Source organism: Poecile atricapillus, chromosome 2 (genome assembly GCF_030490865.1).
Source record: "Poecile atricapillus isolate bPoeAtr1 chromosome 2, bPoeAtr1.hap1, whole genome shotgun sequence".
Classification (NCBI taxonomy): Eukaryota; Metazoa; Chordata; class Aves; order Passeriformes; family Paridae; genus Poecile; species Poecile atricapillus.
This window is the reverse complement of record NC_081250.1, coordinates 57,288,620-57,307,392: the sequence shown is the minus strand read 5'-3', so window position 1 is coordinate 57,307,392 and position 18,773 is coordinate 57,288,620. Positions and strand designations below refer to the sequence as shown.

The 18,773-nt window shown below is 39.0% G+C and overlaps 1 long non-coding RNA gene across 1 annotated transcript; it reads left to right on the top strand.

Moving 5' to 3' along the window:
• The first annotated feature begins 4,557 nt into the window (after window positions 1-4,557).
• Window positions 4,558-18,338, top strand: LOC131576287 (uncharacterized). The gene is made up of 3 exons (XR_009276951.1): window positions 4,558-4,728; window positions 16,726-16,883; window positions 17,627-18,338. It is a non-coding gene; the product is annotated as an uncharacterized LOC131576287 (long non-coding RNA).
• Window positions 18,339-18,773: the final 435 nt, after the last annotated feature.

Here is an 18,773-nt window from a genome sequence, read left to right as displayed (position 1 = left end):
CAATACCTCATGCAACATAAATTTTTTAAGGAGGAAACCTCTGAAATTTTGTTTCTCTTGATAGAGATGGTAGACTTCCATTATTATGTTCTCTGCTTGGCAACACATGATATTCTGCATGCATGCTTGTTTTGGAAGTACACAAACCAACGTGCAAGTTCTTATTGAAGGATCAAATCAAACACCACAGCTTTAATTCTGAAGCCAGATTTTTTTTTTACTAAAAAGGCTTATGGTAATTCAATTCCATTTTAATATTTTGTTACAAAATAATTGCTGTAAAAAACAGCATTGAAAAACTTGGCAGATTTTTTAGGAAACAAAGAAATGGCAAAAAGTCAGTTTAGGGAGGGATGATTCAAGTTCCCGTTATTTTCAAATTTGAAAACAATTAAACTTTTCTTTATAATTCTCCAAGTCACCCACTCTTATAAACTCAGAAATGTGATCTAAATGCGGCTGTGTAGCAGGGAGGTATTTTTTTTTCTGATTTATTCAGGAATGCCACCATCCATTTCAGCACAGGAACATTAATTAGGGAGACAAATGATAACAATGAAAATAAGCAAAATAAAAGGAGCAATCTAATTTAATGATTTCAAGTTTATACTTGAAGAATGGCAGGTGAAGAAGCTTCATGAAGCATGAGGAAACCTCATCCCCATCTTCGGCACTAGAAGGCTTTTGCAGCTGAAATGTCAATAGCAACAAGTCATGATTGCTCAGGGGGCTAATTTTCTGCCTCATAAGGTTTGGCCAAAGCTGGGGTGGCACAAGGCTTTTGATTCAATTCAGTTTCACAAAACCATATTGACTTCTTTGGGGTCTCAGTCCTCCTCCATTACAGGTCCTGCTGCTCTCCCTCTCCTCAGTCCCGTCATCTCTTGTCCTTCTCTGCTCAGGCACATGTGATTTCTGTATCACCTCCCTGCTGTTTCGGCAGTGGTACAGAGACAAGATTCCAAGGAAATGAGCAGAGCAGATGTGGTCGCACTCCTCAGCCCCTGGGAGTTGTTAGGCATTTGGTAGTGGTCTCCCGAATTCTTCTTTTGTCTCAGACTGTGCAAGTACATGTTGCCAGATGGCTAATACAGGCAATGAAAGGAGTTTCTGTTCTCCTCTGGATGTTCTTCTTCTGGCAGCTTCAGCTAATAGAATAAATCATATTTTCTTTCAATGCATAAGATTTTGAATGAAAATGTAAATAGCTTTCAATATTTGTCTGAGTTCCTGAGTAAGGAACTTTTAGGTCTAAATACTTGTCAGAAAGAGAAGTGCTTAGAATTTGGGACCTTCCCAATGTTTAATTTGCAGTACACTCTCATGTCTCTTAAATTTGACGTGGTGTAGAAAAGATGATCAAAGACATTTAGTAGTTTCAGCACAGATACTCTGAGCTGGAGAATTTAGCTAAATCAGCCATTTAACACCTGCTCTTGGCTTCAGTCTCGCTCTTGGCAGAGTGTAAGGTGGTGTTGAAGGGTAATTGTGCTAGGAGGGCTGTCTGCCAGCACAGAGCACTGTTTTGAGTGGCTGAATAGCTTATGCTATGCATGTTCTAGCTGGCACTATTGCCACCCCTGGGGCACTGGTTAACTCAGGAGCAGAATCTTTGAAGACATGTACCTGCTGCCCTGTTGCTTTTATCTCTCTATTCAAAGATTTGGTTCTGGCTGCCTTGCTTGTGCAAGGCACGTGAAATGAACCAAGGATGTCTACATGCATCCAGCAGATAGAAGCTGTAAGGATTTAAAAAGCATGTGTCTATTTGTCCACAAAACAAAAAGGGAAAATAAACATTATTTTGGTTGGATTTTTTTTTTTGGTGAAGTTTTTTTTGTTTGTTGTTGTTTGGTTAGTTCATTTTCCTCAGAGCATTCTAAGTTGAAAAGGAAAGTTATATATGCATTAGTTAAAAGCTAGATATCGTGTGATCAAAAAAAGACTTTTTGTTGTCAAATCACTGTCATTCATGTTCATGGGTACATTCCCTAGGTCACTGTTTTAGTACAAGATAAAGTATAAAAAAAAACTACAGCATTTTTCAGTCATAATTATTTGATAAATTTATCAAAATTTCTAATTATTTCAATGTACACTTTGTAACTTTTTTCCATTTCTAATGTGTAGGAATATTTCAAGAAGTAGAAAGGAGGGCTATTTCAAAAAGTAAAAAGAAAAGGATGAATTTTAGTTTATTGTTTGAAAGCTGGTCAACAAGCTTTTAATCTCTATATAAAATTCAGGAAGGTAATGATGACTAGGAATCCATATGGTGTTCTTACAGAAACTGATCTAATATTCTCCAGCTGTAAAACAGGTTATGACAAGAGCAGGAACAAGGCAGTTTAACTTCCAGTATCTGTGTGGAAAATAATGATCCATTTTTATCTCTGATCTGACCTCTTATATGCAGGATGTAGGTGTCATAAAAAATAAACCATTCTAAATACAGAAAACTTATAAAGTTCAATTTTGTCTCCTCATTCTCAGTGCCCACAACAGCTCAGTCAAGGATGGATGAATTTTGGTAATTACTGAAAGCTACAGGAGAAAGCACAGGAGTTAGACCCCACAAAAAGTAACGTATCTAGGACCAAAGCGCTGTGTTGTCTATGTGTAGGAGAAGAAAATAAAATAATAGTTCTCAATGATGCTACACAACTGAAATCCCCATAAGATTATGAAACTTTCTATCTCCCATCTCACAGTAGACTGTGTGTTTGAGAATGCATAGCCACATCTACAAGATAGATTTGGGTTTTTTACCTACAATAGTAAAAACCTGTCATCTATGGTAATTTTCCTTTGCCAAAACAATTTAATGCTTAATATATCCCTCCTTGCCTTCTCTGAGTTCTGTGCTGTTTGCATCTTCCACCTGGTAAAAGCAGAAGTCAGTTGTGCCACAGAATGTCAAGCCCACCCTCATTTTGTTGTTCAGATAGTCAATAACCATGAGACAGAGGCCAGGTGTCTAGTCGTTGTGGATCTAGTGTTCCCCATCCTCTATAACATGGAGGAAAGGATTATAAATTAAATTGTTACAGTTTTAGGATATTCTGTATCAGTGGTTCCAAACAAAGCCTACTCTCAGTCTACTGCAGTCTGAACTTCAAGGCTCCCTAAGTTCCCAGTTCTTCCCCTTTTGTTCCTGTGTCAGAACTGTGCATACTGATCCATTTTTATCTCAACATCTACCGTGACTGACCTCTGCAGATATCCTCCTAGGTCATGTGCAGGATGTAACTGTCATAAAAATAAACCATTCTAAACACAGAAGGTCTGTAAACCGTGCACTGGTAACAATTCCTTTTCAATTTATTTATGGGTTATTTTCTTGAATTATTTTACAGAGTTTCAGCTATAGCAAAAAATCCAAGGTTTTAACCCTTTGATGCAAAAGTGAAACATGAAGCTGCCTGTATACAGTAACATTACTTTAACTGATGTCATTCTCTGCTGGAGATAAAGCTCCTAAATCACAACTGGCCCCTTTGTTTACAGTACTTTAAAAGCTAAATATGTAAACATTTGTTCAGAATGGGCTTCTTGCAGCAAAGAGAGGTTCTGCTTCGTCTGAGATATTCTGTCTGGAGAGGAAGGATGTTTCCTGGTCATACTGGCAAGCCTGTAAGGAATGTGATTCATCTTCTCTGTCCTATTGCCTGGGCAAATAAGGAGCTGCAGGAAAGCAGGTTAAATAACTTTTTAACTTGTGGGTGAGGTAGTTTCAAAACTCTTATCTGATGAAGCCATGTGCCAGCTGCTACTTAGGATAAACTAAACCCTCAACAAGGATCACAGCTTGTTTTATTAAGTTATCTATACATTTCCAGAATGAGATCCTAATCTTTAATGAACTGTTGAGTCAGATGATTCGTAGCCAAATTAAAGGGAAAATGTGGTAAATAAATGTCAAATCACAAAACTATAATTAGCCTTGTCAGGCCTAAGGTAAACTGTTTTATTGGTAAATAAAAAAAATAACATTATGTATAATTCCCCTCCAGGGCATCTTCAAAAGGGGCCTGCTGCCTCAAAGCATGGTTGTCTCTGAGACAGACAATTATGTTGTGTCATACAGCATGACTTTGTGTAGGGACTGAGGTCCTACACGTCTTATTTTCCACTATTGTTGCCTCCACCGCTAGTGGTAATAAACAAGAATAAAGTTTTTTATGCCAAAAGTTTCTATTGTCCTAGTAGTGTTACTGGATGTTAACCATGAGACTATGTTACACAATCAAACTATTTAATAAATTAGCTCTTGTTCTGTATCTTTTTGCAAAACAGTAGAGATTCTTAGTAACAAACCCCCTACTTTATTAAAGGAAAATGTTGCACAAAATAGTTCATAGCGTTGCTATCCAACCAAAAATGCTAAATACACAGACTTTTAAGAAGTCTGCAGTACCAATTGAACTTTATTATTGAAACCAATATTTAGCCTAAACATTTTACTACTTTTTTAGCTTTAGTACATAAAGACTCATGATTCAATTCCACCAAAGATAAATCCAATTATTTTTCATTTTCACAGAATCATAGAATATTCTGAGTTGTAAGGGACCTATGAAGACCATTGAGACCAACTCCTGGACCTGCACAAGACACCCCAAGATCATGGGTCTGAGAGTGCTGTCCAAACACTTCTTGAGCTCCATCAGGTTTGGTGCTGTGACAACTTCTGTGGAGAGCCTGTACCGGTGCCTAACCATCCTCTGGGTGAGAACTTTCTCCTGATATCCCACCTAAATCTCCTCTAGCACAGCTTCACACTATTCCCTTGGGTCCCGTCACTGGTCACCAGAGAGAAGAGATCAGTGTCTGCCCCTCCTCTGAAGTTGTAGACTCCGATGAGGTCTCCCCCCAGTTTCCTCCAGGCTGAACAGCCCAAGTGACCTCAGCTGCTCCTCACACAGGCCTTCCCCTCAAAGGCCTTTCGCCATCCTCACAGCCCTCCTTTAGACACTTTCTGATAGCTTTATACCTTTCGTATATTGTGGCACCCAAAGCTGCCCCCAGCAGTGGAGGTGAGGCTGCAGCAGTGCAGAGCAGAGGGGACAGTCCCCTCCCTTGCCCAGCTGGCAGTGCTGTGCCTGATGCACCCCAGGACATGGATGTCCCTCCTGGCTGTGCAGGCACTGCTGACTCACATTCAGCTTTCCATTGACCAGGACCCCCAGGTCCCTTCCTATAGGGCTGCTCTCCAACCTCTTTTTTCCCAGTCTATACACACAGCTAGGGTTGCCCCACCCCAGGTGCAGAATCCAGCACTTCCCCTTGTTGAACTTCACAGAGCTGGTGATTGCCCACCTCTTTAATTTGTTGAGGTCTCTCTGCAGGGCCTCCTGGCCCTTGAGGGAGCTGACAACTCCTCCCAATCTAGTATCATTGGCAAACTTATTTAGTAATTTTAATTACTTTTGATTACTTTAGTAGTTGAATTTAATTTAATTTAATTACTAATTAAGTAGTCAAACGAAATATGCAGAAACTCGGAACCTAAAATAAAGCAATCCTAATGATATATTCAGTGGCTTATATATATTTTTTTTTCTGTAGCTGTAGAATGCTGCAGTAGTGTCTTTACCTATTAAATCCAGTATAATAAAGATAAAATAAATATTAAATAAGAACCTCCATCATTGGTACTTACAAAAGGCATGTCTTGCATGCAAAGGTCACCAGAAAGTCTCGAGTCTCTGGTTATCCCTATTGCAAGTTTTCTGTTTGCTGCAGAAAGTGGTGGCTAGGTCTGAATCAATGAAATAGAATGATAAAGTTACTTCTTCCAGCTAATAACTGAACTGAGATTTTTGTATTGTCATTATTTATCTGCTTTAGAAAATTAATTTTTTTCTTTTTTTAGACATTCCAAACTGTGGTGGGTGATGTCTTAATAAATGTTTATACAATAGTAAAATTTTAGCTTCATGGTTTTTTCCTAATAGCACTAGTGAAAATTCCAGCTAAAATATATTCACAGGAAGATTATAGATCTGAGCACTTAAAACCTCTGCATTACCTTCTTTGTAGGGATTACCTGAGATTTTCAACCTTGAAATTTTTGGAACTACATTCCATTAGACTCAAAACCATTAGATATAACAACAGACCATGGAACACTACATCAGAGATGTTTCACAAAAGGTCATTTATTTCTGAGTCATCAAGATAGGTTACCAAGGAGCATTTAAGCTTCCATTAAGTCGCAATTTCTTATTAAACTATATTACAGAATGAATAATGTCCTTAATATTCCTAAATGGCCGCAATGATTTTATAAAGGTTATCTGTAATATACCACTGAAAATTCTAAAATAATAAGCCTCTTTCTTTATTTACATAGCAGAAATTCTTCAGATAAGATTAATGAGCAAGCTAAAATTTGGCAGAACTAATTATTTTGGAGTGGGATTTGACAAATGTCAAAAAGCCAACTAGTCTAAAATGTCAAAAAGTCTAACAAATGTTAAAAGTCTAACATTTACAAATGAAATAAAGGACAAATTAGGCACCAACTCATTATGTTTTTAATCCCAGCTAAAATATTGCTAAGCAGTATGTAGGTCCAAGGTGTTTGTGACATTCAGATTGTTGTGCACCAGAATATCCTTGCAGTACATGTAGTTTGTGTAGAAGCTCCACCTTACAGACAGCCCCCATGGCATTTCAGGTTCTCTGCCTACTCTAAGAAAGGCTTTTGTTGATAAGTAGAAGTGCACTAGTCTGCAACCTTTCATGATTTTTCAATGGAGTAAAGATATTGAGGAATTACAATAATTAAATGTAACTTAATGAGCCCACCATGCAGAAATTCAGTCTTGCAGCAACAGAGGCCAAGAGTGTCCTGGGCTGAACTAATACAGGGGCTGTCTGCAGGTCAGAGGAGGACATCCTCTTCCTCTGCTCTGCTCTGGTGAGGCCATATATGGAGTACTGTGTCCAGTTCGGGCTCACCAGAGCAAGGGAGATATGGACATACTGGAGAGAGTCCTGTGAAGGGCCACTAAGATGATGGGCTGAAGCATCTCCTCCTGTTGACGAAGAAGAATTTTTCAAAAAGGCGAGTATAAACAATCTTAAAATTTCATACCTTTAAGAGAGGCTGTAGATGAGAACAAGGTGATCCATGAGACAATCAGCTTATGTCTTTGGTGATGCTAGTCCCTGTCGTGTTCTGCATACCTCTCTGGAGAGAGAAGGAGCAGGCTGTTATAAAGATGTATGCTGACACCTTTGCTGTTCAAGCAATGAGAGGTACAGGTTTAAAAGAGACATGAAAAAATGTGTATACAGAGTCCTGTGGCACCCTACCTGAATACTGAGTACCTACTACACCATAGAAGGTCATGTTCAGCCTGGAACTGCAGCTGTGAGTGATGAGACCCTGGCTGATGAGATGGAAATTGTACAGCTGGTTTAGTCTAGGGAAGTAAAAAAGGTGGAGGAGAGCTAAAAGACTACAACTGCAAATAAATACAAGTGTTTCTTAAGTTGCTAGCTAGAGAATTGCATTAGTGTGACTTTTTCAAATAATTTTTGATAATGGCACACAATATAGTACCAAGTGGTTTTTTTATTTGTCATTGTGGAAAAACAGATACTGGGATTTCAATTTTTGTTTCCAGACCTGTCTGGACATAAAGACAGAAACGAATAACTTATCAACATGTTTCTTTCAATATTTAAAAACAGTATTATTGTACTTCAGCTCTGGTTTTGGCTAAGCTAAAAATGTCTATCTACTTTTATTCAGCAAAACTGCAATATTCAAGCCACCAAAGACGGATAGACAACATAAATAGGCTCTTTATTCCAGTATCTTATTTATGCAGCCTGGTGTCAGTTCTGGGCTGTTCAGTCTGACCTGGTACTTTGTGCTTTCAGTTAGGTGGATATGCTGGAACCACAGATGTTACAATGAAGCAGATTTCATGTTACTGTAGCAATCTCAGCATGGAAGTTGATTTCAGGTGGTGGTGAGTACTTGAGTTGGTATTTTGTGATTCAATGCAAGGACAGGCAGAGAAAAGAAATGCTATTTATTTACCTAATATATCCCTCAATCTCAAATTTATTTGTTTTGATTGGTCTGATTTTTTTCTTTTTTAAGAAGAGAAACAAATACAAAATCATAGATGCCTTCACATGTTTCACCATCATAGTTCAAACATACATTGAATCCTCATTCAGTTTTAGTCTGTCGAACTACATTATGGAAATTCAAATGTCCTGCATACCAATAAAACAAAGCAGTCAACAATATTAGAGATCTGTCTGGGCTCAAATCAATGTATTTCATTCTAGTTAATGGAGCTATAATATTTTAGTTGGATCAGTATTGGATTCAGTTTGTAATGGGCCTTTTGGGATGAACATGTGTATTGCAGCACAAAAAGTATGGTACATTTTAAAATAGAGGATTTAAAAAATGTGTTTTCTTAGCAGCAGCAGGGAGTTCATGCAGCCAAGGGAATTATGTTAGACTGACATTTTTGGATTAATGGGACCAATCAGATATAGATCTCTAATTATCTCTAAACCTTTAACTTTTTAAAACTTCTGGTAGCTTATGATACACTAGTGAATTTTCTCAATCCAGTCTCTGGCAAGAATGGATATGCTCCTTAAAACAATATAATTCTTGATTTTATTTGCTGTTTTAGCTTTGGGATAAATGGGTATGGGAAAAAAAAAAGCCCAAATCAGACTTGCAGCAGCTTGTAGTAGGAGGCTGATTTACAAGACAGTACCACTTCAGTATGGTTTGTTTATTGGATTCTTAGCATTTGAAAGGTGAAAGACTTGGTCCTTGCTCTTTGTAATCCCACATTGTATGATTCTGCATTTATGAACAGTAAATTAATTCTGGTCTGTTGCTTTATTTAAAAACTTCAATAATTTTGAGCTTTAGGAGTGACACATTAAGTCTAGAAGGCTCATATTTTACACACTCCTTTCAGAAGGAATTCTACAGTGTTTTATAAAAATCAAAAACTAAACGAATATATAGATTTACCAGTATTACAGTATTTGTACCTGGAAAAACACACCATTTTTAAGGAAGCCTATGCCTAAAAGCATTGTAGCCTAGCATAAGTTAGTGGCGTGGGAAGGAAGCCATAAACTGAAGTATTTCTAAAGGCTAAAATACATGTATAATTTAATACCTCTTGTACAGTGAAGCATTAATTAGCTCTGATATTCCACAAAATCATTCCACAACTCAATTTACTGCAGCACAGGGAAGAATATTAAAAGCTTTCTAAATTATGAGACACTAATTTTAGTTTCTGCATTATTTTCATTAATGAAAATTGTCTGCTATATGGAGATTTCAGTGGAAAGTTAAATTTCAGATTGTAAAGCTACCACAGTGGAAAAGGATCCAACACTTTGTGTGAAATAAAAAATACTCTAGTAAAAAATGAAGTGGCAGGTGTTTATGTACTATCTTGATCCAAATCAGGTAATTAATATAAATATAGATTTTAAATGCAAATATTTAAGGACTTAGTCACGGGGTGATTGGTAAGAATTAAAAAGTTTCAGCTGACGTTCTGGATTCTATCTGAGTAAATAATACCTCAGTGGAAGCATATTTCCTCAGCACTGTTATTCTTTGTAGTTCAGAACATTTGCATGCCTTTTATTTAATTTCAATCAGACTGGATAGTTGCTGGCAGGTTGACTATGGGCAGAAGAACAGGCAAGGCCCCCAGGAGAGGTTATCATGAATTCCAGGCTTAAAATTTGGATGTGTTCAAGTGGAGAAGGGCATAAAGTCCATGGAAGCAGCTGCCTATAATTCTCAAGTTTGTGAGCTGGCAATGCTCCCTCATACATTAGGGTCACAGATGCTGCTTTCATGTCAGCTGAGGATATATTCTCCTGGTAGGAACCCTCAGCTGTCTGATTGGACACTGGAAGGCACCAGAACATCAGAAAAGCGTGGTGGTACTGAGCTGAATTTAGATTAAAAATGTACAACTCTTGCGTGGCAGCACCTGGTTGTTTGCTGGGATTTTTTGGTTTGGCTTGTTTGGGGTTTTTTGGTGTGTGTGTGTTTGGTGGTTTTTTTTTTTTTTTTTTTTTTTTTGTTTGTTTGTTTGTTTGCTTTTTTTGTTAGGTTTATTTGGTTGATTGTGGATTTGTTTGTGACCTTTTTCTAACCTTTCTCACATTTTTTTTTATATAACCTTTGTACTAGTGAGATGTTTAGTTATCTATCTTTGGTGGCACCAGGCTATACTTTTTGAGGGAGAGATTTCTCCTCTGATACTGGCACCTGGGTGTGCCTGATGAGAAGAGGTCCTTGGTGAGTCTGTCACATTGAGAAGAGTAGAGCAATGTACAGATAACTGAAAAGTGTATGGAAATAATTTTTCTAGGGTTGAATAGGGGACAGTGAAGTGTGTGTTTGTGTCTCTGCTGTTAAAATGAGAGGAGCTTAGAGGAGGGAACTTGGTCTGCATCTTTTATTTTATTTGCTTTATTTTTGGAAACAAACAGTGTCTGTTAGTTGATGCAGACTGCTGTCAGAGCTTAAAGCAATGGCTTTTGTGCCTCAAAGGAGGCAGATTCATGACTACCTGGACTGGTCCATCTCCCTGGCCAGTGGCTGTGGGGATGGGAGGCTGCTCTGGAGAAGGCTTCTAAGGATTTATAAATCTTCCTACTGGGAAACCTGGAGGAGCCTGACAAAGAGTTTCCACAAGGAAGCACTTTAAGAAGTGCAAGCAAGGGAAGTAAGAGGAAGGCTGGCTAAGAAACCCAGATTTTTCTAGGAGAAAGTGCTTGGAGCTGTGAGGTTGCAGAAGTTAGAGAAAGTGCATGAAATTCACTGTCAGAGCTAAAAGTGACTCTGTACTACTTGATAGCAAATTGAGTGAAATGATCAAATGAAATTGTGAGGAATGATTTATTCCTCTTCAATGAGAAGTTGCCAGCATATTTGTTCTGGAAGATGGCAAGTTGTGCTGAAAAGTCAGATACTTGTGAGTTGGATGTTGACATAATACTGAACTTTTGAAACATTTCTTGGTTCAGCATTTGCTATTTTTGATGTAGCATCTTAGGCTTTGTATTGTATTTATATGCAGAGGAAGGTTCTTCTGTATTAGGAAAGTCAGTTTCTATAAAGGCTTCTTGGCTGTATACATGGTTAAAATAAATAGAGGTATTTAAATCATACCAAATCAATTGAAACCACTACTCAGTTATTTTAAGATCTTCTTTTAGAAAACCGTGTGCAAAGAAAATTTAGGGTTATCTATTCATTCACACTGATTTAAGCACCAGGGAATAGAGTTTTAAGCAACTTCATAACATAAAAAGGACTTGGTAAAATAAGAAATTATGAGGCCAGAATGTTGCTTTGACTGATAGTATCAAGTTTTGTTTTCATGGAGAGTATCAGCTAATCAACAGTGGGACCATGAATTACCAAAGTAGCAGTGTCCTATGCAGATGATCCCATTCAAATTTGGTTCTGACCTCTTCAATTTTTAACTCCAAAACTTGTATTTTACATAATTGAAATTGCAACCTATTCCTGTCTTTTTCACTTTGAACCTCTTAGCAGGTGAGCAAGGGGCAGTGCTAGGGCCATTGAGAGATTTAGATGGCTACAGGGAGCATGAGGAGCAGGAGTGTGGCGTGGCAGTGCAGGAAGAGCTCATCCACCCTGCTGGCTCCTGGGGGTAGGTTGTGTGTTAGGAGCATGTGGTGTTTTGGCTGTTTTGGTCTGGGTTTTGCCCAACTTCACTAGATCCATCAATGGTTTACAAATGGTCAAAAAGCCATTGCTGATATTGCAGCAAGAGTGTTCTAACCCAGGCAGAATGCTCCAAGGAGGACCCAGCTGTCCAGGGCACTGGCAGCAGGGAGTGTCTGAGCTTGCTGCTAGTACTGGAGGACAGTGCAAAAGACACCTGCATGTGATGTGTGCAGGTGAATGATCCACTCTGGTGGCAAAACTTAAGGAAGAAGTGGAAAGGCTCAGGAGTATTAGGAGGAGTGAAAGAGAAATAAACTGGTGGAGTTACACCCTTCCAACCCTGAGAGAAGCTCAGCAGGAGTCAGAAGCGTCCTGCCCTTGGCTTCCTGAGCTAGTAGATGAGAATAGGGACCAGAATAGTTCCCCTGTAATCCAGAAGGAAGCAGTTAGTGACCTGCTGAGCCACTCAGATGCTCATAAGTCTTTGGGACCAGATGGGATCCATCCTAGGGCATTGAGGGAGCTACTCCAAGCTGCTCTTCATCATTTATTGTCAATCTTGGCTAACCAGGGAGGTCCCAGATGACTGGAATCTGGCCAATGTGATGCCCATTCTTAAGAAAGACTGTAAGCAGGACCAGGAAACTACAGGCCATTCAACCTGACCTTGGTGCCCAGAAAAGTTATGGAACAGCTCATCTTAAATGTGATCACATGGGACCTACGGGATGGCCAGGGTATCAGACCCAGCCAGCATGTGTTTAGGAGAGGCAGGTCCTTCATGACCAACCTGATCTCCTTTTATGACCAGGTGACCCACCTGGTGGATGAGGGGAAAGCTGTGGATGTTGTCTACCTTGACTTCAGCAAAGTCTTTGACACCATCTCCCATAGAATAATCCTGGAAAATCAGGCAGCCCATGGATTGGACAGGTGCACTGTTCACTGGGTTAAGAACTGGCTGGATGGCTGGGCCCAGAGAGTGGTGGTGAATGGTGCTGCATCCAGCTGGTGGCCAGTGATTAGTGGGATTCCCCAAGGATCTATGTTGGGCCCAGTCCTGTTTAATATTTTTACTGATGATCTGAATGAGGGGATTGTGTCCACCATTAGGAAATTTGCAGATGACACCAAGTTGGTTATGAATATCAATCCGCTGGAAGGTAGGAGAGCTCCGCAGAGGGATCTGGACAGGCTGGATTAAATGGCCAAATCCAAAAATATGGGGTTTAACAAGACAAGTGGCAGGTCCTGCACTTTGGCCACAACAACTCCCTGCAGCATTACAGGTTGAGTCCAGAGTGGCTGGACAGAGGCCAGGCAGAGAGAGACCCTGGGGGTACTGATTGATGGCAGACTGAACATGATCCAGTAGTGTGCCCACGTGGCCAAGGCCAAAAGCATCCTGGCCTTTATCAGGACCAGTGAGGCCAGCAGAAGAAGTAAAGTGGTTCTTCCCATGAACTCAGCACTGGTGAGGCCACACCTTGACTGCTGTGTCCAGTTCTGGGCCCCTCAGTTTAGGAAGGATGTTGAGATGCTGGAGCATGTCCAGGGAAGGGCAACAAGGCTGGTGAAGGGTCTGGAACACAAGTCCTATGAAGAGCAGCTGAAGGAGCTGTGAGTTTTAAGCCAAGAGAAAAGAAGGCTCAGGGGAGAGACCTTACCACTCCCTACAGCTACCTGAAAGGATGATGTAGCCAGGTGGGGGTTGGTCTCTTTCTCCAGGTAGCCAGTGACAGGACAAGAGGACACAGTCTTGAGCTGCACCAGGGAGGTTTGGGAAGACATTAGCAAGAAGTTCTTCACAGAAGGAATGATTGGGCATTGGAATGGGCTGCCTTGGGAGGTGGTGGAGTCACTATCCCTGGAAGTGTTTAAGAACTGGACGTGGCACTCAGTGCCATGTTCTAGTAGGTTGGACTCAATGATCCCAGAGGTCTTTTCCAACCTAGTTTATTCTATGATCCTGTAAATGTTGCTGATTGGATTTTGTATCTTTAATTGCTTTTTGTTTTGTTCTTTTATAAAAATAATTTTTCTTTTTGCCAATATGCTCCACAAATATTAATAATTATTGTAAAAATCAGTAGCTGCAGATGACTGGTGGTCTTAGGAATTGAGCTATTCCTGATGGCACAGAAAAATGACAATTTGATATGTCATGAGTTGGGGTTAATTGCTGCAAAGGATAAAGAAACAAGATTTTCCAGTGTTTGTTCCATTTCACATTAGGAACTTCTGCAAAACACTAGCATCTTTATTTGTGGGGAGATCCTGCCTATATAATTTTTCAAAACTTTATTAAAATAGAATTTGAAAAAATAAATTTATAATACTCTTTCAGGGTGAAAGAGTAGAATAGCTGCCTTTTATGGACACTGTTGTCATTTGCATACAAAATAGCATGACAATAAAGTTGATTCCTTTGAGAAGAAACATTACAGCATATTGTGAAGGCAGGGGTCAAATTGCCTTCCCATCAAAGCTTGTGCCAAGAGCAACAAACATGACTGTAATGCATCAAAGCACTGTATGTAAGCACGAGAAATCCTTCACAAATGTTTAGGCTGGATGAAAGCAGTTAAAGTCAGATTGTTTGATTCTGTATAATCCTGTGAAACATTCTTAATAACTTTCATGACACAGATGGGTGATTATTGGGTGAACTAAAACAAGCAGCTATGAAGACATATTGCCAGAGCTGACACTGCAGATAACCCATGGCACCCACCTGCTATGTACCACAATGCAGTATCGCGGAATCTTCTGTTGTTTATTGCAATTTTTCAAACCTGGGACTGAGAAAAAGACACTCTCTTATATATCTGGTTGCCAGAAAATAGCAGAATTCCATTCACTTTACATTGTGAAAGACTGGTCTGCTGGGATTAAAAACTGCATATGTTTAAGGAGGGAGGAAACATAAAAGAATGAAAGAGAGGTTGTGGAGAAGGGTGCTGTTTTCTAAGGTTTTATTTTTATGTGGAAATGCTGTTATTGCTATCTCTTTGTCTATTACCTGCAAAATTCTCTCCAATAACTTATTGGATTTCTGTTTTGGTCAGAGTCCCATGGATATTTGTGAGACTAGAGTCTCTGTAGTGAGCAACCCCTATATATTGCAGCTAAATATGCAGCCAAATCAGCACAAGGTATGCTGAACTGTGCAAATCTGCATTTATTTCCCATCTTGTTCTGCTGATGATCATCTATCAAGAGGCAAACAGCACAGCTGAAAGGCCTGATATCTGGCTTGGTATTGCTCACCTGACATACTCCTTCAGAAATATTTAGTCTGGGGAGAATGATTCAGCTGTTGGGTAAAGCAATGAAGGAAAAATCTCTCTGATATTAGGACTTTATAACAGCAGTCTATCATCCCTGCAGTTATCCATTTGTATACTTACGAAATTTGTTTAGTATCACCTTTAATGGCAAAATTAGGCATTTCAAATTAATTAAACAGATCTCTGAATATCTTGGCTCATTAATGTTTCTGTACAGTTTTTGAATGAGTCAAGGGAATTTGCTGTGCAGAATGTAATCTGATTATAAAATATATACTAGATTAAGGAAGCTGTCTTTGCCACTATATATTACTGAGTCTAACTGTTCCTAGATATCTGGATGTAAAAATAACTACTCATTCCTTCCATGGTGGTAAATATCTTCATCCTCACTGCTTTTCTACAGAATGAAAATGTCATAAAGCTAGTTAGCAGTTGTCTGCTTCCATGTAGCTAGTTCTGAGCAAATGCTTTGCGGTATATTTACTTTCTTGTGAAATATGCTTAAAACCTCAAAGATGAAAAAAGATAATTTCTTTAGTTGATCCCCTCTCCCTTCTTTCCCATATGCATGTAAAGAACTTATTGCAGTAATAAAGTGGAATTTGAGGAGGAGAAAGGAAGAAAACCTTTAAAATAAATCAGTTAGTTCTATATAGATTGATGTTTCTGAAAAAGAATTTTAAATTAAGAATCTGCTGCCTTTCTAGGAGTTGTTGTCTTTTTCCTCTTACTTGCATGCTGTAAGGAGTGCCTTGGTTCCTGACTTCAAGACTAGAGCAGGGAGGTGAGTTTCATTCCATGACATTCCTGTGGTATGTGGGGCATGGAAGAGGTTACCTTTTTCTCTTTGAATATGGGAAAGTGTCTTCCCATTTGCAATCTCCAAAAAAAGAAGTGAATAATACTCTTTTCAATGTTTCACAACTTTATAGCTCTCTTATAGGTCTTAATAAAAGGGAACACGTGTGTTTGACCAACTGCTGCAGGCCAGAAGACTTGGACTTCTAGCACTATAGAAGAAAAAAAATTCAAAACACTTTCTCACAATGCTATTGTAACATTAACAAAAAGGTCTATGTGCTTTAGTCTAGAGTAAAACTGAATTATTCAACTTTCTAAACAAGATTTTCATGTCTCTATAGAAGCTGACAACATGCCTGCAGCATATTCTTTCAGAAATTTTCAGAAAGCATAGTATCTGTGTTTGCACATTTATATAACACTTTTTCCCCTCTAGAGTAATTATAAACATAGAATAGAATAATAAAGTGATTTGGGTTGGAAGGGACCTTAAAGACCTTCTAGTTTCAATGGTCACCTACTTCTAGTGCTGTGGGCAGACACGCTTTACACTAGGCCAGGTTGTTTAGCACACAATCCAGTGTGCTCAAACAATAACAGGGATGGGAATCCACAATTTCTCTAGACAACGTGTGCAGTGCCTCACCACCCACTGTAAAGAATTTCTTCCTAATATCTAATCTAAGTCTACCCTCTCCCACTTAAAACCCATTACTCCTTGTCCTGTCACTACACTTCCTGATAAAGAGTCCTTTCCCATTTTTCCTGTAGGCTGCCTTTAGGTACTGAAAAGTTTTATGAGGTCTCCCTGAAGTCATCTCTTCTGCAGGCTGAGCAGCCAAATCTCTCAGCCTATCCTCATAGGAGAAATGCTCCAGCCTTTCTCTGGATTTGCCCAAACAGGTCCATGTCTTTCCTGTGCTGGGGACCTCAGAGCTGGATGCAGCACTCTGGGTGTAGTCTCACCAAAGCAGAGTAGATAGAGGAGCAGAAAAACCTCCCTTGACTTGCTTGTCACACTGCTTTTAATGCAGCCCAGAATACAGTTGGATTTTTGTGTGGTAAGTACACAGTGCTGGTTAATGTTCAGTTTCTCATTCACCTGCTCCCCCAAGTCCTTCTCCATAGGGCTAGTCTCAGTTCTCTCATTGCCCTGCCCAGAGATTACCCTGATACAAATGTGGGACCTTACACTTAACCTTTCTGAACTTCGTGAGGCTTCACAGGCCCACCTCTCAAGCCTCTCAAGGTCTTTCTGGATTCTTCCCTCTGGAGTATCAACCAGATTACTCAGTTTAGTGTCTCCAGCAAAGTTGCTGGGGGTCTTCTCAATCCCATTGTCCATATCCCTGACAAACACATTAACAATATTGATCTCAGTATGAACCCGAGGGACAATACTCATTACTGCTTTCCACCCAGATGTTGAGTCATTGACAGGAATTCTTTGAGTGTGAGGATCTAGACAACTCCTTATCCATGGAGTCCTCTAGCTGTCAGATCCTTGTCTGTCCATTTTAGAGCCAAGGATATTGTGTGCGACAATGTTGAGTACTTTGCACAAGGACAGGTAGATTGTATCAGCCACTCCCCCTTATCCACCAATACTGCAGTCCCATTATAGAAGGTCAAAAAATTTGCCAGCCGTGGTTTTCCCTTAGTGAAGGCATGTTGGCAGTCACTAATCCCTGTTTTCCATGTGCCTTAGAGTAATTTCCAGGAGGATCTGCTCTATGATCTTGACTTACACTGACTAACTATAGTTCACTTGGTGAGTTTGTGCGTTATATTTTTTCTTTTCCAGTCAGGAGAAACTTTCCCAGCCTGCCACGACTTTCATCTGATGTGTGCATGGTGTATATGACCTGGCAGACACCTGTCTTTCTGAAAAGGCACAGAAAAATACTTAGTGGAGACACTGGCAGTTGTATTGATTACAGTATTTAATATAGTGCTTGGGTCAAAATATTGTTAGCACAAAGCATTCACGTCAGCATCCCTATTAGATTATATAAGTAATTAGCATTACCCCTATTTTACAGAGAACAGTGAAAGAAGAATGAGGAGAAAATTGGCTGACTCTGTAAGGATGTATTAGCCAGCTATGAGGCAAAGTTAACATCAGGAAAGTTAGAACACTCTGTATTATATTTAGTTCAGTCCCACCATCCTGAAAAAAACAGGTGTGCTTTTGAAATTAACTTTTCTTTGTCAGACCTGTCTTTTATACTAAAATTATATTTAAGGATGATGGTCTCCTTTTTATCTGTGATTTTGCTTTTGTTACACTATTATTTTTTCTCCTTGCAATGTAGGAAAATATAGTTTCAATCCATGTGGCAATGAAAATTTTATGCACAGAAGAACTGGATTATATAGGAGTCTAAGAAAATGTTGTTTCTTCCTTGAAAACATTATGTGAAACAACATGCACTGTGTGCATGTTTGTGCAATCACACAAATCTGAGTTTTGACTCTGAATTTCTATCCATGAAAATTGTAACTGTATCAATTAAACCTGGTAATTAACACTCTGTGTCATTAGCTCTGTTGGCTGTCAGTGCACTATTAATTGTATGTGTATACATGTGAATAATGCATATAATAAATGTATTAAATGACTTCTAAGTGTAATTGATATTTCTGTATATGATATTTTGTCTGTAAATAACAATAGATAAAAATCTGTGGCAATTTAATATTCTTTTAAAAATTAGCTGAATTACGAGTACTCTATTAAAAAATAAACAGAAAAAAAATTGCGCAATTTTTTTTAGCATTTGTTGAATAAAAGCTCCTGATGAAGCTTCTGCTGTTTCACTAAGCTAGTTTTTGCCCTTGGGAAATGATTTCAAACAGCACGGGAATAATAAGTCATTACAAACAGACTGAGAACAAGTGTGAAAAAGGTAAACAGGAAGGCAAAAATACTATACTGAAAAGATTACACA